Consider the following 23,424-nt stretch of genomic DNA (forward strand, 5'->3'; position numbering starts at 1 on the left):
AACGTGAGGGCTGCACGCCGGGCATCCAACAAACTTGTGAGCCTACACCAGCCATTGCCACCAATGGGGTTCCTTTAGAGTCTAACTCTCTTTCTCCAGTCTCACTCATTGTGTTGCTCAGGATTCAGCCCTGAATTCCATGGTTTGCTCTCAAGACTAGAGCTGAAAAGCCAACTGTATCACAAGAAAAATGGCCCAAGTGCCTTTCTAGCTAAGGATTAGTGGTGTTGAAAAAGGGAAGGCCAACTACTTGTCATCACATGAAAGATCCTTTACATGTAAACAGTCAATTCCTGTTTTCCTACATTAGGTCATCGTTTTCTTCTTGAGACTGAATCCAGCTTTCCTCTTCAGAAAGGTGTATTACATGAGCTAGCTTGAGTTAAACCACTGGTTAAGAGAAGGCACTTGAGCATACACAGAGCTAACCAGGTCAAGACCTTCAGCTATTATTCCTATAGATCTCTTTAGTCAGTCTTGTAATTCTTAATGTGCTTAACTTCGTAATTCTCTGACAAGAAAAGAAACATGATTATCCCCATTTCACAGATGAAGTGACTTGTCCAAGGACTTGAATGAGAAACCAAATCCTGCCCATCAGCCCACTGGATGCCGTGTGCATAGGAACCTGCACTTCACTGCATCCCTGTTGTTACAAGTGGCTGAACCAAGCAGACTGATAAAATACAAACTCTCTTTTCAATCGAAGCCCACGGTGGGCTCACAAAAGCAGCATCTCCATCACCAATTGCTTCCCTCTATTGAGTTAATAAACCTGGAGAACCTCCAGCCACTGCTCACCTCTCATTGTGTGCAAGCAAGTAACTTTGGAACGTTTCTGGTCTAAATGAAGTCTCTTGGCACTGTTCTTGTAATCTAGTGGAACACTTGTGCTCCTGAAGGAATTGCAGTTTCCACTCTGAACAGAAAAATACCACCTTTTCTGTTTTCACAGCATCTCTTTCTTGCTTCCTACCAACATGCTTTGAACCTTCTCATCTGAATCATCCCCAATTGAAATTATTGCTGCTCATAAACAGCCATGAACATAAAAATAAAAAAGAAAAAAAAAGAACTGTTTAAAAAATGCCTAATCTCTCCCGAGTCACTTCCAAGGAACTTCTATGAATCATTGTTTGTATCATATCACACCATTCAGCGACATGTGGGCTGGAACAAAGCTATTCATGGGCACGACCAATCTCTAAAATGGCCAAGTGAGGAATAACAGCTAAATGTTGTCAAGTTATGGCTGGGGATGTAGGAAGCCATAGGTGAGTGCCTGCCTGCTCTCTGAAGGCTGTTTAATTTTCTTCAGCACTTTTGGGCCTTCAAAGAATGAAACATTCAGTGTACGAGGGGAAATTACTTTCCAAAATTGAAGTCATGCATCTTAGAGAGGTCTTATCTCTGGAACATGGCCTTATTATTCGTAATAACTAAAAATAAGAACAAAATGGTGCTGGTCTCTCTTGGGATCACGTCAGAACATACTGTGTTTTGAACTGAAGTTGGTTTGAAATCAGTCGCTGAGGCATTTGCTGGAATTCTACAAGGGCTTATTCAAATGTTGTGAATTTAAAGGCAGAGATTGCTTTTAACTACTTCTCTCTTCCTCTAATTTGCTTCTGCTCGTTATTTCAGTACTACAAAAAGCAAAGGGAAGACTTCTTGCATTCCACGTATTCTTTCTAAATAAATGGAGATACCCTGCTGCTTTTGGAAGAGATGATTATTTTCTGTATAAATGAATACACGCCAGCTCAACCGCCTATAGAACTCAGTTCCTCTTGTTTTAATGGCAGAACTGGGCAACGAGCAACACGGCACCATCTCCTGTCTGCCTTGGTGCTGCTGTGAGACAACATGCACTGCACAAACCCTGCTCCCTGGTCTGCAATCTGCAATCTCCACAATGAGACTGGAGCATCCCTGGGAGGCTTCAAGACCTGATGTCAGCAGAGAGCTCCTTCCCCTTCCTCTCTGAACTTGCTACACGTGTGACACTGGGTTGCTATCACTGCATGTTAGTAAAGGTACATTATACATGAGCAGCAACGAGATGGGGCTGTTAATGTGGGGTAGGGTTACCCAGCAGCAGCAGGTAGAGCTGAGAATTAAAATCGATCCCAGCCTTTGTTATTTGTAGTACAGAGCACTGCGGATAGAGTACAATGCTCTGTCTTTTGTTTTAGGCTGGCCTGGTGAATCTCTGTAGGCTCTGATACCTCTTCATCATCATCATCAGAGAAGACTTGGCATTGAAAATCTCCAGCAAAAATTCCAAACCAATTGGATACGGTTGAAATTTAAGTTCTAGGTCAATAGGGACCCGTTTGCTCAATAGCAAGTTGTTAGCTCAATTTTGGTACAGAGAGAGAAAGAGGAAAAAATAACCTGACAGCTCTGCTCAGAGCAGGTCACTGGCAGCAAGTCTGGTCAGGCTCTGCTGCAAACTTAACATGAGCAATCATTTCGGTCTGAAATAGTGCTAAATGTGTAAATGACATTTCAAGGTTATTTCTTTTTACATCAGTGAGTTGTATTCAACACCAGAGGAAAAGAGACATATGAATACCTCGCGTGGAGGATTTTGGGCAGGAGATTGGTTCTTTAGCCCTGTTAGTGCCTTCACAAAGGGCTGTCTCCTCTGCTGAAAGGCACAAAGCTGCTGCCAAAATAAAATGAAACATTCCCTCCAAGGGGGTCAGTATGGAGTGCAGGGAAGGGCTTATGCACACAACTCTTCCTAGCCGTGGTCATAAGATAAAGCTTGAAAACCCTCAAATGCTACAGCTCAAATGGGAAATAAAAAGAAGCCATGCATATATATATATATATACACACATTTTCTAATATCTCACCATTTGGGAGATTGACATGTGATTTTTGAATGCTCCGAGCTGGCAATATTAATAAAACTGCTTTCCTTTGTCAGCTTTTCAATGTCACATTCACTGAAGCAAGGACTGGAATGGAGCAATTCCAGTTCCTAAATGCATGCCCTAACCTCTGGCTGGAGCATCAGCCGTGTGCTCCATTCCTAGCTCTGTGTGAGCAGAAGTAATGTCACAGTAGGAAGGACTGAGGGGTCCCTCTTGCTCTCGTATAGTGACCAAGTAATTCTCCTGCAGTCTGGATATCAAATCCCCTAACATTTGGGCAAGAGAGTATTAATTACTGATTAACGCTGGGGAAAGCGCTGTGGCAGGAGCAGCCTAAATCTTCAGTTACTAAGGCATGAAAACAAAAGGTTGCAATTCAGGTTGTAGGAAAGTGCAATTTTCTGGGTTTTTATTTCAAGGATTAAAAAAAAACAAAAAACCCAACACGAACACCAACACAACGAGTAAACAAATAAATTACTGCAGACTAATCGCAGTCGTAAAAAATATCACATCCTCTCTCCAGCTGGAAAACAGAGTATTTGCACAGTCCATTTTCAGAGTGCTTCTTCCCTTTGGAAAATCATCAGAGAACTAATGAAAAATGCAAAGGCAGACGTTGTATTGCTAATATCCTGAAGATCTGCTGCAAGCAGACAGTCTGGGACAGCAGAAGGAGACTGCTCTGGAGCCGCCAGACTTCCTCCCTGCGTATTCCCATGGCTTCTGCAACACATCCGTGATGTGTGGAAATGGAAGGACAGGGAAACAGGAAGGAGAAAAGCTCTTCTCCAGGTCCAGGTGTCTGTACATACCCAAAGGTATTTTAAAAAACTGCAGATCAGTGGTGGGTAAGATGCCCAAATCAGTGTTATTGAAAACAACACGAAGAATATAATGGAGGAGACCAGTCAGCCCCAAATATGGCTTTTGATCCCTTCCCCACCACAATCCTTCTAAGATCCCCCTACCACCACCACGAAGGGAAATAACATGGGTACAGCAGGACGATGCAACGCAAATAAATGGGATTTAACACATCTCCCTGTTTCAGTCAAGTTCTGCAGGACCAGCAGCCCTGACACTGAGCTCAAGAAGGGTTTCATCCCTGTGCAGCACACATCACACTAAAAATCTCATGTTCCCCCCTCTGAAATACATAAACCATATGTTCCCCCTTGGCGCAGAGGTGACTCGAACCCTCGCAGCACACAAAGCCATGCTGTGTTTGTGTGCACTATCTGGAGGGAGGTGTGCGTATGCCCAACACATCAATCCTCCGGACAGCAGTGTGCATGGCAGCCCCCGGTGACACGGGCAGTTAACTATTTAGTGCACACAGCTGCATAACTCTCATTGCAAGAGTGACTCAAATACGTCCTGGCTTCCATGTAGGCTCTGTGTCCCGTTGGCAGTAACCCCCTTACCAAAGTGTTCTGGCTTGCATTCCCTCCTGCTCTCTCGCTTCTACCCCATCCACAGATGACAAACGTCCCCACAAGCAGCCCATGGCCCCTGGTCGATGATTGGCATCATGAGTGCAAGCAGCCCATGCCAAAAGGGATTTGGGTCATTTTGCAGCTGAGAGTCAGGGTACAACCTGATCCAGGCTGGCATGGCACAGAGGAGCCCTGCCTGGTGGTGACTGTGATCTTTGGGCTATTTCCAGCCAATGCAACTGTGCCCATCCTGTACCATGCTGCAAAGGAAGGATGAATGATGGGTTGTGTCAAGCTGCACAGTGCTGTATGAGGGAGCAGTCCCAGCTGCATCCCTTCCTGCCCCCTCTGCAAGATGGAGTATTCCATTTTCACGCCTCTTAATTAAGTAGGGAGCACACTTATGAGGGAAAGCAAGAAGTTACACTCAGCAAACAATGGTTCACTCAATTAAAAGGAAACGATCCTAGGAAAACTGGGCAGAGTCAAGTTTTCCTGTTTGTCTTCTGCTGCCTTTCAGCCTGGTTTTGTTTCTGTGAGACAAATCACATCTCTTCCTCTCCCTCCTCTTCCTCGCTTACTCCCACTCACCCAATGCAGACCCAGACCTTGCCTGGAGCGCACACTGATAGAGCACAACAGCCACCTGGCAAACACTTCCTGAAGCTGCCCCCGTGCAAACAAGCCTGACTGGGAGCTGACCACATTTTAATGAGGTTTCAGTGCACAAAGAAGGAATTACTGTATATGCAAAGTTTGATGGGAAAAACATTCCTATTCAAGAGTATCTTTTGAAGTCAGAGCTGTGTACTGTTTTCCTTCTTACCTGCAAGTGCTTAATAACAACTCTGGGTTATTAGATGAAAAAGAGTTTGTAACTTCTAACCTGCTCTTTCCCGGTGTTGCAATCCTCCTGCACAAGCTGGCAGGATTGCTGCTCAGCCGCGTATCAGAACCATCTTTCATTTAAACAAAATAATAGGTTTGGAGCCAGGTTGAGCACAGAAGCCAAGCTGAACAGGCTCAAAAGACAAGAGGCAAATGGAAATCCTGTGTTATCGCTCCCCTAAAAATAACGTGTTTTTTAAAGATTTTTTTTTTCACCCGACTCATAATTCTCAGTCTTTTGACTTAGCAACGCTGCTGTTATTCAGTCCTTTTATTTTCTTCCTTACCAAAAGCAAGAAATCCCAGAGTCAAAATCTGACACAGCCCATCCTCAGCTCTGTGCTGCCCCACGTGCAAGGCAATGTTTTCTTTGACCCATCGCTATGGGCTCTCTGGAGCAATGACTGTTTGCTGTGTGCCTGCACAGCACCTGCATGCATGCGTTACCCAACAGCCCTACGCCCTCAGACAAATGGTTTCGTATTTTCAAGGCAAAATTCTTCTTTTAAAAACATTGCACTACAGTCAACTGAAACTACTAATGGCAAACTCACATTAAATTAATTGGGTTGTTTGGCAACAAAACCAGGAGAAACATGAAACATCAAAATGCTTTTTCTTGATATTCTCAACTCAGAATTTTCTGACATTTCATTTGGAAACAAAGCACAAGAGAACTGCTTTTAATAATTAAAAATAGGAGAAAGAGCCATCAAGCACGGCAGTTTGAGGCAGATGAAATGTTTTATTGACCTAAAAAAAAAAAAGTGGGGGGAAAATGTATTCATAGTTTTCTTGTGGTAAGCAAATTAATTTAAGATAAACTCGGAATGGATCTATTTTTTGGAAAGAGGGTTATCATCCTCCAAAATGAAACATCTGTCTTTTGTACAGCCCCAACTCCAGAAGTTGCTGTAAGTGGGACTGTTTCTGATAACAAAATCCCCCAAAACTACAAACTGGCATAAAACAAGCAGTGCAGAGACAGACTCAGGAGGAAGGGCTCCACATGAGAAGTCAACCAGACCCTCCTGGAACACCATGGGGGAGAGGGGATATGCTGGGTGAGGCTGGAGCCAGGGGTTCTCCTGCCCCAGTGCTGCGGGCAGAGCTGCTGCCTAGGGGCAATTTAGGGCTGGCAGTGATTTATGTGGGTTCCAGGTCAGCTCGCCCACCGTGGGGCTGGAAGCTCGTTGTTATGCTAACAGCATGGAAGCCCCACTTCTCCCTCTCGCAAACTGTAATCCTTTATTATCCGCTGTCAAAAATACCCCGGGAGGTTCCCATCCCCTCCCAGCTGCTCCCTGCTTCCAGCTCTGCCTGGAAAACGCTGGGCAAAACACAACCCAAGATCCCAGTGCTGTCTCTTTGTCTGTGCTGGGCAGACTGGGTGCTGCTGGAGGCATACACACCAGTGGGCTCTTGTTCTTGGATGCCAGCTGATATCCAGCACTGTATTATTTAATGTGCACGCCAAGAACTGCCCCCACACCCATGGAAGGATTCTGTTCCCCCTTGGGCTCACAGAGCTGATGAGGGAGCGGTGAACCGGGCTCTCCTGGGGCCAATTAGCAGAGATTTGGGCAGCATCCAGGCACTGCCTGGGGACTGCTGAAAAGCCTGTGCCATTAGTGTGCAGCCTGCCCTGCTCGCTTACACACAGCGGGTGCGGGGCACTTTGATCCAGTGTTTACCCAGACAGCAGGGCTCAGGCACCAGTGATGGCAACTCGTGTGTCTGGATGCATGTTTGCATCCAAATCCATCCCAAGAGGTACAAGTGGCCGCAGCTGGAGTGCAAACAAGGCACTGAAAGCACCACTGGCACAAAGACGGCTGCTGCAGTGATCCTGTGACTTAGGAAGTGCTATGCTCAGGGTGGCAACAACTGCATCACCTTGGTAGGATGTGCTTTGAATTGGTTTGCATAGATGAAGAAAAGCAGGAAGCAAGCTCTGCTCGCTGGCACGGCACCAAGCAATGCTGTCCCTACACAGCGAGGGCTGAAGGGGCTGTAGGGGCTTTGCTGGAGTTTGGGGTTGTGGCACAAAGTTTCATCAGCATCATAGATCCATAGAATGGTTTGAGTTTGAGACCTCTGAAGGACATCTGGTCCAACCTCCCTGCAATGAGCAGGGGTATCTACAGCTTGATCAGTGCTCAGAGCCCAGTAACTGAAGACATGTCCTCCTCTCTGTGAAAAAGGGGATGCTCAAAACGTGCTCAATTCCGAAAAACAAGGGAAAAGCAGACCTCAGCATCAAACCAGTAGGGGTTTTCAGCTATAATTCATGATATTTTGGCACAGAAGACACTTGAGAGGCAGTGAATTGGCTGCAGTGCTGCCTCTGCTAAAGCTGGTGAAGCCCCGTGGACTGCCCAAATTGCCACTGTAAAACCAAATAATTTCTCCTTTATTTTTCCACCTGTGCTCCTTGTAACACCAAAACTTCTTTTCTCTAGAAGTACAGTGTTTTAAAGGCACTGATGTATTTTAATGAATTTGGGAAGCAAACTCTTCAGCTGTGTACCAGTTTGCTGCCTGGCTGCATACTTGAAGTGCACCCACCAGCTGGTGAGTGTCCCTTCTTCCATCACAAAGTGATGGCTGCGATTCCAGCTCTCCTGCATGGACTGGAGGAGGCACAGAACACCATGTGCAGGAAGCTGGGTCAGGGTGCTGTGAACATGGATCTGGGACCTGCAGGAGTTTCCCCATAGGTCAGAGGTTTACTTGTTTCCATCCCTGCTGTGGGAGATGGGGCCGCAAAGGTCCTGGCTGCGTATTCACACAGCAGTCAACTTCACTCTGATCCCAGGGGTCAGCCACAGAAACCAAGAGCCTGGGGAAGCCTTCTTGGAAAGTTAAGACAGTGATGTGGGAGCAAAACATCACCTTGTAAGGAATGTCAATGCTGGTGTCAGCCAACAGAATAGCACATATTTCAACTCCATGATAGCAAGAAACCACTGTAACCATATGCATAGAGTACTCTCGAAGACAGTAAACGTGATGTGAACTGCACTGGGCATCTGCTGATCTTTTTCTCCTGTGTCACATAGGCAAGGCCATGTCAGCCCCACAGACCACTTGGGGTCTGAATGCCCGTGACCCCGTGAGCATCCACAGCTGCTCTATGAATTTTGGTGGTTTGGTGCCATGTAGGACACTCATATCAAAGCCCCTCCTGCAGTACAACAAGCCATCTCAGGGATTTTCTCCAGCACTCAAACCTGCAGCCCAGGGGAGCAGATCTTCACCCCACCTACAGCTGGAGCCTAAGGCAGGGCCATAATACTGCTCCAGGAGAGCAAGCAGTGGGGACACGGAGTCTGCAGAGCTGGTGTGAGAGACGGGTGGTGTCTGGGGCAAGTGGAAGTGTGGTTTCAATGCTCAGAACATGATGCAATACTTTTGGCAAAGAAGATGTTTAAATATTAGAAAGTGCCATCTGACGGAAACCCACATTTTTCCTCAGCTTTGCCATAAGAGTTATTAAAGCATTTATTGAGTCTGTAGGCTCACTTTCTCCAGCTACCAGCAATTTTCCCCATGAAATCCCTTCTCCTACCATCCAGACCAGTTCAGACACCCTGGGAACAAGGTTTGTCAATCAGAACCACAGAGAATGCAATTTCTGGTGTCTGAAGGATGGAGACACCATATCACGTATGTGTGAGAGAAATCAAATGAAATGTTACCATTTAAAACTACAAAAAAAAAAAAAAAAAGGAAAAGAAAAGTCTGCTTCATTTATTTATGTTGCCTGAATGTTCAGATATTTCCATCGCTAAAACTTCTCACAGGTAACCACATGAAAGGTTTCTGCTCCTGCTGGAAAGTGCAACCGTGTACTTTGATTTTCTGCTGTTGGTTATGGCTGGTTAGGAATAATTACACTTCTGCAACGGTTATTGCTCGCAAGCTCCTGACCCATTCCTCAACCACAGCTCCACTTTCCTGGCTTTTCCAGTCTGGGAATTGCTTCAGTCAGGTTGTAACCTTGGCAGCATCTCCACTGTGGAATGGTCCCAGTGCTGACGTTACCTCTCCTACCCAACTTCAGAGCAACGTTATCAGGATGAAGCACATAACTCCATGAGGTGTGAAGGTGACAAATCTTTCCCCCAGCCTTAGCAGTAGCAGCTTCATGGCCCCAGGACAAAAAGGGATTGGGATGCCTGGCTGGATTTTAGAGCAGAGAACATGCAAAGCCATACATAAATGTCTGTACTCCTGCAGGCCCAGGCAAAGGGAAGAGGTGATATGAATTCCAGGCAGTCATTAAGTGTCCTCTGTGGGTTTCTAAGACGTTAGGATTAAGAAAAACTTCTCTGAAAGAGTGGTCAGGTACTGCACAGGCTGCCCAGAGTGGTAGTGGAGCTGCCATCCCTGGAGGTGTTCAAGAAATGTGGTGTAGATGTGGCACTTAGGGACATGGTTCAGTGGGCAATACTGGTGGTAGGTGGATGGTTGGACTGGATGATCTTAGAGGTCTTTTCCAGCCTTTGTGATTCTATGACATGCAGTGAAGGGAACGTAAGATCTTGCTGGCAATGCAGCCAGCAACAGAGATAGTTAAAGGCATCAGAAGGACATGTGAAAGCACTGCCAGGATGGATGTAGTTCTTCATTTGGTTCAGCTACTGCTCGGTAAGGGAGCCCCTGTCTGGACTGAGCTGCTGGCTCCTTCAGCTCTTGGGATATGAGAGATCTGAGCTTCTACAGACAGGCTGATTAAATAGGCATTGTTAACATTTGTCATTGGAACGCTTCAGATCACGGTATTACAGACCACATGTGGAGCAGAGGCAAGAGTCCAAGCACTAAGTTAAGGCAGATCTATGGAGAATTGTGTGTTACTCCAACAAACAGCACAAAACTGGGCAAGTCAGGGGATAGATTTCCATCCAAAAAGCCACAGCAAGACTGAGCTCCAGAGGTCTGTAAAACATTTCAGGTGCAACACTTTCTGCTGAAAAAAAAAAAAAAAAAAAAGTTATCTGAAGAGTTTATTTCACTTTTCATCACGCTGTCAGAATTAGTGCTGAGACAATGGACTGCCTCCATCCCTGCTCATGTGCCCTACCTGCAGCAGCACCTTGATGGGCACTGTGTCCCCGTGAGGAGCATCTACAACCTGTGCTGATGTTAATGACCTCTTTGGATGCTGCCAGCTTGGGCAAGGAGTGACACCATGCCTTGGGTGTCCCAGGAGCTCGGCTGCCAGAAGGAGAGCACCAGCCCCGGGCACCAGCACTAATGATGCTGCCCAGCCCTCTCCCCATTCCCCTTTTCTTTTCCCAGGTTGGAACACCCCATGCCACCAGAATGCACTTGAAAGAACAAGATACTTCCTTTGTACTGGGAAACAAATGATGATTAATGTGTTAGTTGTAATTAATCTGCAATGACAGATTAGCAGAGCAGTGGCAGCGCCTTTTGCTGCTGCAGGAGCCTGTGCTGATAGGACAGCTGGTGAGAGGGGACACCAAATTCAATTTGCTCCTCATTTGCATACATATGACAACCATCTGTGCTAATAGCACTGCAATGTCTCTATTAGGCTCTCTTCTGGTGTGCCAGCTCACCTAGACTCCAATTAGGCCTGTAAGTGGGCACACTTAGAGCAGAACTCCTTGCAGAGGGAAGAGGCTGTTCCTCCAGCATCAGCCCTGTGTTATCCAAAAAGGCATCGAGCCACTGAGAAAACCCAAAAGAGCTGCAGAGGGAGAAGAAATTGAATTTTCAGAAGGGAAAAAGCCTTAATAAGTGTTTGCCTTATCTTCATCCAAATCTGAGGGGCTTCCATGGCCGGTTTGCAGCAGTAAGGAGGTGCAGTGTTGCTCCTACAAGGGCTGTTTCCTTCCCAGTGCCTCCTGACCCTGCACACATCTGGCTGCACTGTAAGCATGCCACAGGCACTTGTTCCAAGCAGCAACCTATTTCTGCACATGCATTTCCAAAATAGCAGTCCCAGGTTCCCCTGAAAGATAATTAGGGGACCAATTAATTAATGAGCTCATCTACCAAGTTCTTCCTGTTCTTCTCATCAAGGTGAATTCTGCAATCTTGAGTTTGTTTCTTGTTTTCCAACCCTACCCCTCCAGAACTGCATGCAAGGAAGGATGAGGCAGTAGAAGGGAGCTCACTGCAGCAATGAGCAGCCATGCAGCAATGCCTGCAACCCTCTGAGAGCTCTAGGCTCTGTGTGAGTCCCTGCAATGCAGCCATGGAGCTGGAAATCACCTCTGCAGCTGTCTGGATCGGATCCTTCCTATGGCTTGGTGCTGCAAGGAGAGATTTTCTGCATCCTGGCACACCAAATCCTGCTGCATCCCAGCCCACTTCATGCCATGGCACTGGGCTAACCTTGCCACGGCTGCTCCTGGTCCCAGCATGAGTTCACAAAGCACCACCAGCAGCATCCATGTATCAGCTCATGCTGTCACCCCACAGTCCCTGCTGCCCCATGCTGCTTTATCCCATTGCTGTTTCTCATCTCAGCACCTTTACAAGACACTTTTATGGCCAGGTAAAAGAAAAGCAACAGACCCTCCACGCAGGTACTGCTGCTGTCTGCTCGGACAGGGATTGCACTTAGCACCAAATCCTTTCCACTCATGGTTTTTTGTTTGCACTGACAGGAAAGTAAATTTGAATGGGCTTCATAAAGCTCAAGGGCCACCCATTCATCTGCCCCCAGCCATGCTTCCCTCAGCCCCAGGGCTGGGCAGGTGTCTTGGGGCTGCCCCTGCTCTGCCCCTGCCCTGGGTGCTGGAGGGAGGTGGGAGAGGGCATTGCTGAGCCCCATGGCAGCTCCCAGCTGAGCACTTACCCCATGCACACACCCCCCTCAAGGCTTTGGATGGGTTTAATTAACCAAATACAGCACGGTCTACAGAATCCTGTTTGACATGCAAATCTGCAGTCCTGACGTGTATTTCATTCTGATAGCGACTGGGCATTACAGTGCCTCCTCCCTGTGTCTGTGTTTCCCCTTACAGACCAATATAAAACCACTGCAAAGTTCCACAGAGTGCCAGTATTACTGTTCCACAATTTACATCTTTGGCCCTTTTTTCCTATTGTTGATCCACATATTAATTAGCAGTACATTAATTAACGGCGTCATCACATAACTGGAGGAAAAACAAACAAAAATACCGTAACAGGGCTGGTAGGAACTAGGAGGTGAGCAACACACATGGGAAAGAGGGTCGGTGTCATAAATAATGCAGTCCTAGAGGTGGTCCTTCTGAATTCTCCACCACTGCTCTCATTTGAGAGGAGCGCACTGATTGCTTCTCACCATTCCCTGCTCTGCATTGGTGTTGCACCCCAGTGGTGGTAAGTCTGTCTATCTGCAGCCCGAACCACTCATGCTGAGGGCAAGTTCTGTCTTTTATCCAAATTACACCATGCACAGGATGGACATGGGGAAACCACAGAGGATAATTCCCGTTTTCGCCTCAGGAATGCTGCCACATCAGTGAGGAGCTAAAATAACCACTGGGCACGGCGTGATTCAGCAGCTCGGCGGTGGGTCCTGCCCTGCCCTGTGATTACAGAGCCTGCGGACACACACACTGCCCTGCAAGGAGGTGGCAAGCTGCTCCATTGGCCAAGCAGCTCTGAGCCAGGGCAGTGTGTGGGTTGTCCTCCTGCAGTGCTGTGGGTGCCTGAACCCCAGCCAACAGCATTTCTGCAACAAAACGTCCCTGCCATGCTGGAGAGTTGCTCATATCCTTGCAGAAAAATCCCAGCTATGCTCATTTTAGGAGCCCAGATTCCTGCTGTCACTCTTACCCTTTGGGTGCCTCCATCTCAACAAAGAAGGGCATGAAGTTGTGAGAGGTCTGGAGCACAGATCTTACGGGGAGCAGCAGAGGGAACTGGGATGGGTCAGCTTGGAGAAGAGGAGGCTCAAGGGAGACCTCATTGCTCTCTGCAACACCCTGACAGGAGGTTATGGTGAGGTGAGGGTAAGGCCTCTGCTCCTGGGCAACAGTGATAGGGTGAGAGGTGATGACCTTACGTTGCACCAGGAAAGGGTCGGGTTGGATATTAGGAACAATTCTTTATCAGAACGAGTGGTGATGCAGTGGCACAGCTGCACAGGGAGGTGGTGGAGTCACCATCCCTGGAGGTGTCCAGGAACCACGGAGATGTGGTATACAGGAACACAACTTCCCACAATTAGTGGGCAATATCTGTGGCAGGTGGATGGCTGGGCTTGTTGACCTTAGAGGTCTTTTCCAACCTTAATGATTCCATGATTCTATTTCTTTCCACACTGCAGGAAAGCTGGATGGGGCATAGCCAGAGGTACCTACGTCAGCTCCTTCATCTCCATGCACTCTTCAAAACAGCCCCCAGCTCCCCTCTGCCTTCTCTCAGCCCCATTCCTCTGCCCTTCCTGCTCCCACAGTGCTGTATGCCAGCCATCCATTCCCTCCCTTCCCATCACCCTGTTCCTTGGACATAAATTAGTCAACACCAGAGCTATGTTAATTAGTGACTAATTAATTTTTCAGTTCACTGGTTGAATAGGAAGAAAGAAAGAAAAAAAAAAAAACAAAAAACAGCACACACCATTTACTTTGTAGGAACCAAAACTTTGTTTCACCTGAACTCATTCTTATTTCTCAAACCTACTTGAAAAATGCCATTTTAAAAAGAAATGTCATCCTGAAATAAAACACTCTGGAAAAAGTTGAGATGAAACATTCTGACTTCCTGAAATTTCATTTCTCCCCATGCAAAGAGGAATGGGTTAGGAACCGATGTGATGAATTTGACCTGAATGGAGGAATTAGTTCAGCTCACTACACACTTTTCTTTCCGAGTTACATCCCAGAAGTTTATCACGTACACTGCTGGAAAAACAGAATTCATGTTCAGAGCAAGGAAAACTAAAAACGACTGCAAACACTCAGCTGCTGTACATGCATTTTTGGCATAAGGGCACATCCGTGCCTGCTGGGCAGAGCTGGGGCACAGTGCAGGTGGAGAGGGACCTGAGATCTCCTGCAGCCAGAAATGTGCTCTGAGTGAGCATCAGCTGCAATGTTCCCAACTGCTGCTGCTGTACTGAAATATTCACTCAAGGCTTAACAGGGCAGGTCTTGTTGTGCTGGGATGGCAGGCAGGCTCAGACCCTGGCTTTCTTTTATATAATGCATGGCGGGGTGAGATCCTAACTGGGAGAAAATTCTTGTTTTTCTCCTGATTCTAAAAGGTGGCACTCAGGAAACATCAATGACAAATAGCTGCTGAAGAAAATAGTAGAAAAATGGAAAATCGGAGTGAAAATGCCCCAGTTTGGTTGATATTCAACACAAATGCCCACTTTAGGAGCATGCAGGCAGACCAGCACAGGTAGGGAATGCTATCACTCCATGACTTGCAATGGATTCCCTTAAAAGCTCTCCCACCACACTTGCCTCACCCTGTCCCAGCTGGCTGCTGGCAGCCCAGAGCCATGGCAGCCTGCTGTCCTCCAGCAAAAGCAGTGCTTCGAAACAACCATGCAGTAATGCTCAGGTGTAAGCTTGGGCTTTCCTGCTTTAAGGATGGCATTGCTTGAATGTTGGCGTTTCTAAAAAGCTCTCAGTGCATGACCCAGTGCTTGCATTTGTTCCTGCTGCATATAACCTGACCAACACACCGTGATGGCCAGGAGCATGGAAATGGGGCTGAATGCTCACTTTGGGAGAGGGTGAGGCTCCAGATTGGCTCTACAGTCCAACAGCCATCCCAATGGTAAGCTGCTCCTTGGGACTGCTCTGTCCTTTCTATCTGAACAATGTGACGTGAAATACTCCATCCCTGCAGAGCCTCAAGATCAGGGGATGGGCTCTGAGCACTGATGGAGCTGTGGGAGTCAGTGCTCAGTGCAGGGGGTGGCACCAGGCGGCCTTGAGGGTCCCTTCCAACTCCAACCATACTATGATTCTATGAAACCAAAACGGTACAACTGGTCCTGGGTATGAAGTAAAACCATTCACTGCTTTTCCCAAACCCCAGGTGCTGTGTTCACCAACTTGCACAACAGCATTATCTTACTGAAAGTGGAATGGCATGTTCCCATCCCTCGTGGTTTCACAGCAGAACACCCGCAGGAAACAAGCACATCCCAAATGCTTGGAAACTGAAAAGCAAATGAAGAAAACCACAACCATATTGCATCTAAAAATACATGTTTTAATTTTTAAGCTGATCTCAGGAGTTTTCAGGCTGACTCAGGGCTCTCACCTACCCTCAGTTCCATGTTCCCAGACTGGAGTGGACAGTAATTCTTTCCTTCCTTGGGAGAATTTCTTTTGCTTTCTGCTGTTTCTAGTTACTCAGAAGGCTGTGCTGTACCCATCCCCACTGCACAAAGCAACCCATACATTGCCTGAATCATTTCCCCAGTTCCTACAGTGGTCAGATCCACTGCCTGGCTTTGTCTCGATCTCATTTCTTTTTATTCACTCCTCCCTGTTCTGCAATACCTGCTTTTATCCTTATAATAAATTAATCTCCAGTGCCATTTCTCAGTCTTATATTACTGTGAGGCACTGAGCCCCATCCCTGTCCAAGCTCACTCCTCCTCTCCCTCGTGATGCTTTTCCCTGAGCTTTTAGTTGCTTGCACTCAACCCTTTGGTCCTAACTTTCATTTTTTAAAGTGGTTTATGGCTTCTTCAATTTAGTACGACGTTACCAAATGAGGTTGGAGTTTGGCTTGTCAGCTTTTCCATCAAGGTTATAAATCTGCTTGTGAAACATGAATCTGATGGAGCTTTGAGGAGTACCAGGCCTTTATTCCTAACAGCCTACAGATGCCCCTGCCTCTGGCTCTCAGATGAGATCTGTATCGTGATTTCTCTGGAATGCTGTGCAGGTGGGGATCCTCCAAGGACAGGGAGCTGTGCCCAGAGGCCCTGCACAGCCTGGGCAGCCTCCCAAACACATTACATCCCATTATCTTATATACCTATATAGAAGCAGAGAATCGGTTAATTGGAAGAGACTCTTAAAGGTCATCTGATTCTGCTCCTCTGCAATGAACAGGGGCATCTACAATGTAGACTTTGTGCAATAGCAGGACATGGTTGAGGGTTGTCAAATGGCATCCACGGACTGGATGAATCCCATGAAGTTATCAAGCCCACTGCCTCTGTCACAGAGGAGACAAGCCCAAATCCAAACCTGTTCCTATTGCCCCTAAGGACACAAAGGCCCATCCCACAGCAGAGATCTGTGCTCAAGGCAGACCTTGGCTGACAACCCAGGGTTTAATCAGCATGACACAAAGGCATCATGTTTAATCCCTGACTTTCTGATGGGCAGTTATGCACTGCAGGTAGAACTGAATATCAGTAAAGCTGGGACATTCCCACTCCACTTTTCTAATTTTCTCCTTTCCTATTTAGCAGTGTTGTGCCACTGGGCATCACAAATAAAGTTCAGCCATCGCCTGCACACTGTGCTACAACAGTTCCTACAAACCCAGAATTTAAACAATATATTCTTCAGCCCCACCTGCTGGCACCACATCTATTAGCTCTGTGCATGCAAGCCATCTCCACCCATGCAGCTCTTCCCAAAGCAGCACCCCAACATTTCCAGAGGCCCCCAAACCAAACGCTCACATCCTTCCCACATCACCATGTTCCTTATGAAGAAAGGACCCTGGGAAAAGTCCTGTTAGCCAGGACATAAAACAGAATAACCTTTGGACAAGCTTTTCCTGAAACCACAGCATTTCCTTGGAACTGAGTCCAGTAGGGAGAGCTATTATGGGAAGATTTACTTCCAGTGGGATGCCAGGCTTTTAATGTCACTCTTTTAAATAATGCACATTTTAAAAGGTTATTTTATTGTGAGGAAAGGTTAATGCTATTGTTAGTTCTCTCCTGCCTATCCTGGATCAAGTACTTTGTGACAGGTCCCAGCATAAGAAATAAATATGATGCTACCTGGCTGAGCTGCGTTGGATGGTGGCAGCCGGTGATGGTCAGCACTGGGACAGCTGTGATGCACACACACACACACCCTTCTCTAGAAGCCCCAGCTAAAAGTCTGAATTTGCTGACCCCCATTGCACTGTACACCTGGGCAATGTTGATCTCTTAAAAGATGACCATCAGTGAGACAGCCGGCAGCTCACAGCAACTCCTGAGCATCCCAGGGCACCAGGGGGCTGCACAGCAGCAGGGAAGCTGCTGGAATCTCTGCTTCAGCTCCAGGAATGCAGGGGGAATGCAGGAGACAGGCGGGCTGCTGGCAGCACTCTGCAGACCTGCACGCAGCAATAGCAGCAGCGCAGCAGCGAGGAAGGAGCTCTGTCTGGAGAGGACTCTGTAATGATAACACTGAGCCGCCTCAGCTCAACTGCTGGTCAGCCACTGGGTTTCCTGACTACATCACTAGCTCTGCCTGTTCCTTGTTAACTTCATCTCCAAGCCCTCCCAGAAAGAAAAAGTTGAGGAAACATCAGTTGTATAGAAAAGGAAATTCCGTTTTATTTTTTGATTTACTGATACATGAACTCGCAGCACTTTCTGGGATGAAGCTCTTTCCCCCTGCTAGGATCCTACTGTATTTGGCTATATTACAGCTGGGAAAAATTAATCTCACTTAGTGGGAAAAGGTGGCTTAGAGAGGAAGGGAGGGAAGGGATTCCTGATTCTGGCCCTGGGATTAGATTTCTCCATGCAGGAGAAATTGATAGATGGTGGATTTACAAGGGACCCACTGGGAACACTGTGGTCAGCTCTGCAGCGCGGCTTGCAGCCTGCAATCTGCAGCCCCAGCACATTCTGGAGCTTGCGTGTGGTCTAACTTAAAGTTAATATAGTTCAGTGGGAGCTCTTCTTTGTGCTTAGGCTTGTTGCATATACCTGCGAGCTGAAAAATGAAGGGGAAGGCTTTCCCTGTTGAAATGGGTATTTAGGAAACATTACAGCAGCCGTCTCTCTGATGTGCCATACCCAAGGATACAGCTCAGTGGGCACTGCCCCGTGCTGCTGCTGTGGTTTATCCACTGAGAACTGCCCAAAGCTGCAGCACCTGGGTTCTGCGTCACTTGTGCTCCCCATGGTATCTGTGGAGGTAAATGAGCTTCATGTAAGGGCCACAAGGACAGAGCTGGGATCACATGAGCTACCTGGTAGGAGAGCAGGGAGCTGATGCTTCAAAGTAGCTGCTTGATTTTCCGTCCTTTATTTTCCTGCAAATGGCCTGAGCAGTAAATCTCATAAATCTTCTAGGATCTAAGAGCTGTTTTACAGACTGCTCTTGGATTTGCCTCAACTAACTTCCAAAGGCTTTTCCCGCAGCCGGTGCCTCCTGGTTGTGCTGTGGGAAGGAACGTGGCTTTTAACAGATTGGCTGGTTCAACAGTTAAGCTGCTGAGTTCAGCTGTAAGCTCAGCAGTTAAGTTCAGGTACTTCAGATGGGCTAAATCACTCACTGGTATGAATCAGCACACCTCCTTTCAAAGCAGAACCTTGCTGCTTTAAATCACCTGCCTTTTTCTTTTTTTTTCCTTCTGAACTTTTCTTTCCCTTTTCAATCCTTGTGGCTTTAGCCTGGACCTGTACCATAAGCTTGGTGTACACCAAATCCTTTTATGGATCTTTCAATACGCTTAAAAGCCCTGGGTAGCAATGATCTGAGTAACTGGATACAAGGAGTTACCCCTGTTCATTTTGGTGGTGTTCAAGGTGATCTCAGGTTGCCACCTGAAGCACCAGGTTTGGAGTGGTTACACAAAAACCAACATCCTGCTTTCTCCCTGGCTGCAGTTGTAGGGATGTACGGTGAGGGAGGCTCCCTGAGATCAGCCCTGTGTGGCACAGCTGGAGCTGGTGGATGCTAGGTTGGGTTATAGGAACAATTTCTTCTCAGAAGGAGTGGTGATGTAGTGGCACAGCTGCCCTGGGAGGTGCGGAATTGCTGTCCGTGGAGGTGTTCAAGGACTTTGGAGATGTGGCACTGAAGGACATGGTCAGTGGAGATGGTGGGTGGGTTAGGGTTGGACTTGGTGATGTTAGAGGTCATTTCCAGCCTTAATGATTCTATCCTTCACTGGGGGCTTTGGTGTTACGTAGGGCCATGAGATGGGATAGCTCAGTTTGCTAAGTCTGGGTATCAGAAAAAAGACCCAATGTAAGAGGAGAGCACTGCAGAATTGGTTGCTCATGATTGCAGTTTTCAGTGTGTCTCTTTCATATGGATGTTCATGTTTGCTGTTTGTTATTTGGCTTTTCTCAGTCAGCTTATCCATGAGGGAGTGCTGCCCCTCAGGGATAAGGTGGCAGGAGGAGGCTGCAAGGAGCAGGGGAGTGATTCTGTCTGGGTTGTGAAGATCAGGGATCTGCTAATGTCTTTTCTCTGGGCACTGGAAAGTCATGCCTCCTCTGCTCTGAATCTGTCAGGTTTTTGCAAAATTTCCCCCAGTTCTAGTGACAAATGGATAGCTTTCCTCGGTTTTATGGGATGAAATAGGAAAATCCCAAACACCTTACCAGGGAGAATCCTCTTGGGGACGGAGGGTGTGCAGTGAGGGTGGGCCATTATCTCAAATGACCGATTTGGAGGGTGATTCCTAATTCAAGGCAGAGGTCTGACAGTCACATGATGAGGTGCAGCCTTTTCTGAACAGGGAATCCCATTTACTCACTGCTCACTGGCTTCTAAAGAGTGGACGTGTTCCAGATCACTTACACACACACTGAGCTGGGGTCTCACATAGAGGATGTGGTGAGATGCATCTTATGGACGGATACCTTTAGTTCCTGTCCCAGGTCTTTAGGTCCAATGTAGACTTCACAGTTCAGCTTTTTAGCTGCCTGAATTTCTCAGCTCCCACTTCAAAGCTCCTCTTTCTGGGGTCCCGCAGGCATGCCTGCATCTCGGCTCTTACAGAAGAGGAAACTCAAGAGTGGTGCTGAAGTACACTGTTAGGCAGAAGATAAACAGCCTGCCCCTGTGTTTGTGCTGGCTCAGATGTACCAGCTCTGCCTTGGTCTGACTTTGGGGTCAGCGGTGCCAGACATGGGGTCTTCACCACTCTTAGCAGAGCCACACTTCTGAGGATCATTGAGGCAATGGCCTGATTTATTACTTGGTTAAAATCCCTGCCTGGCGGGGCAGCGTGTGGATGAGGTTAACAAGTCAGATCCTCGGGCTGGATGTGCAAGAGATTGGTGAAGAATAAGATTCATAACTGCTGCAATTACACAAAGTAGCAGAGAGGTGTTTGAGCTGTTTGGGAAACAGCTGACCTGTTAGTGTCCAGCCAGCACTGGGATGACTGGGAGGCGTTAACTGATGCCGTGGGGATTTGCTCTCCTAATGTTTTTGGTGGAGCTGGCCCATCAACTGGAGTTGTTTGCACCTGTAGATCAGCCTGACTGGCTTGCTGTCAGTGGTGGTTTGTTGTTCTTGCTGGACTGTAGTTGGGCTGCATCACCTTGACCTGAACGAGTGAGGAGGAGGGAAAAAGGAAATGTGAGAACATTCAAAGCAGTGTGATGGACGCAAACTGAGCAACGCATCTCATGATGCAAAGATGAACACATGTTAACTGATGGATGGATGAACATCCAGCCATCTGGGTAGCAGTGAGGATCAGCCATGTCAAGGGAAGCACTGCACCATTTTACACCCTGCAAACTCTGCTGCAGCCCACATACCCCCATCCTGCTCTCTTGGCGGGGCACACTGCTAGCAGTGTGAGAGCTGGCTGTGATGCTTTCCAACATGCTGATGCTTGGAACAGCTGCAATCTCCTTAAAAAGCAAACAAGGAAAGAAAATGAATGTGTTTATATAGTCAGATTATCCACTGGAACTCTGAGCTCAGAGTGGTGTGGGCTGTGGCATGTGGATTTAGGGGGAGCTATGGAGGGGAGACCACCATAGGCTGCAGGACACCCTCAGCCACACCACACAGTGTCTGGTTTGGGGTGTAGTGGTGAGAGTGGTGCCCATCAGCAACACTCACCTTACATCTCCATCCCTGGGAACAGAGCTGAGTTGGATTCCCATCCCCTGCACATTCTCCTTGTGAGTGAGCTGCTGCTGCTCTGGTGGTTTCATTCCCCTGGAAGGAGGCGAGAAAATCAGCGTGAGGGATCCCTGAGATGAGGCAAAGAAGTGGCAATGCTTTCCTCGAGTGCTTCCAGCAATGCTCATAAGGGAGAGTGACAACTCCTGTTGCATCACAGCACAGTTGCAGGGGTAGAACAGAAAGCATCTCCAAAGCTTTGCACAGCCCTCAGTCCTGCAGGGCCAGGGCTCCAGCTCCAAGTCTTGCAGTGCCACCAAGGGCATCTCCTAGGCTCAGGGCTGGGAGAAGGGTGGGAACAGAGCAGCCATCAGCGCAGCTCGGCAGCTGCAGAGGTGTGAAGTGCTGACACACCAGCTGCCAGCAGCATTTACATCAGCGAGATGGCTCTCTCAGGGCAATAATGGATGTAGGACAAATGATGATGGTGAGCTGAAAGTGCTATTACTCATTATTGAAACTCTGGATTACTCTCTGGCCAGTGCTAAAACCATAAAGCCGGCAGCCAGTGGACAAGCCCTGGGTAACCTCTGCCACCAAACTAAAAGCTTTCGGAGGGGGAACAGAAGTGCCATAAATCTTGCGGGTGACATTAAACATTTGTCTGAGAAACACTTTGGACTTATTTTAATCTCTTCGTTTCGGAGAGTTCATCATAACAAATAACTGCTGCCTGTATGGAAACTCGGGATGGCCCCTTAATAGCGAGGGCACTCTGCTCGGCGCTGCGCTGCTCTGTGTGGTCTGCAAGCCCCCAAATGGATGCAGCCCTTGCAGTGTTTACACGTGCTGCCTATTATTGCAATGACACTGGGGCCTGCAAATGTTTCAACTCAATTTTTTTTTCTTTCCCCTCCCCCACCCCTCCTCAAAAAAAAAAAAAAAACCCTCTCAATTTATCTTCCTCAGCGCTTAGAAGGAAAGTAAATTATTTACGGTGAGGATGTTATAGGGGATTGTTCCTGCATTAACATTTCATTTGGGAGTGTTAAATCTGTCTCTTATGCTGACTTAGGGATTGGGTCTGTCAGGTGACTTGTCCAGGGATGGATCCCATCCATGCGGTGTCCTTTCCCTGGTGCTTCCCTGCTATGGAAGGAGCACTGCGCTCCAAGGGAAACAAAGGCAGGGCAGGGAGAGCAACCTTAAAGTGTATTTTTAAATCTGTACTTACCTAAATGAGGAGCAGCCTCAGCAAAAGAAAAAAAAAGAAGAAAAGAAAAGCAATTCTGTGCTGGCTTCCCACATGTGGTGCTGCTATTAGCATTTTTGCTATTCCTGTCCGGGCGTATTGAGGCTGTGCTGCTGCTGGGAGGGGCTGATATGGCAGGTGAAGCAGAGGGTGATGCTTTGGTTTGGGCTCTCCTTAAGAGCTGCTAACTTAAACTTTGTATTAGCGTGAGAGGAAACAGCAGCTGAAGGGCTGATCATGAACCAGCAGTGTGCCCAGGTGGCCAAGAAGGCCAACAGCATCCTGGCTTGTATCAGCAATAGTGCAGCCAGCAGAGCAGGAGTTGACTGTCCCTCTGTACTCAGCTCTGATGAGTGCTGTGTTCAGTTCTGGGCCTCTCACTACAGGAAGGACATCAAGATCCTGGAGCATGTCCAGAGAAGGAGCTATGAGGGGCCTGGAGCACAAATCTGATGGGCAGCAGCTGAAGGATCTGGGATGGGTCAGTCTGGAGAAGAGGAGGCTCAGGGGAGACCTTGCTGCTCCCATACATCTCACTGACAGGAGGTTGTGGTGAGGTGGGGGTCAGCTCTTCTCCCACATAACAGTGATAGGATGAGAGGTGATGGCCTCAAGTTGTACCGGGAGATGGTCAGACTGGATATTAGGAAACATTCCTTCTCACAATGAGCGGAGATGCAGTGGCACAGGCTGTACAGGGAGATGGCAGAGTCACCATCCCTGAAGATGTTCAAGAACCACGGAGATGTGATGCTGATGGACACGGTCAGTGCCCATGGACGAGATGAACTGACAGTTGGGCTGGATGATCTGAAGGGTCTTCCAACTTTAATGATTCCACGAAGAACACTATCAAATAAAACCATCTCGTGCCTGAGCAGCTGCATGCAGTGAGCTGAAAATGTACGGGCTCCCCTACGTACGTGAACTCATGGTGCTGTCTGCTGATCATCGGG

This window comes from Lagopus leucura, unplaced genomic scaffold (genome assembly GCF_019238085.1).
Source record: "Lagopus leucura isolate 7727_CA_CO unplaced genomic scaffold, USGS_WTPT01 Super-Scaffold_100040, whole genome shotgun sequence".
Lineage (NCBI taxonomy): Eukaryota > Metazoa > Chordata > Aves > Galliformes > Phasianidae > Lagopus > Lagopus leucura.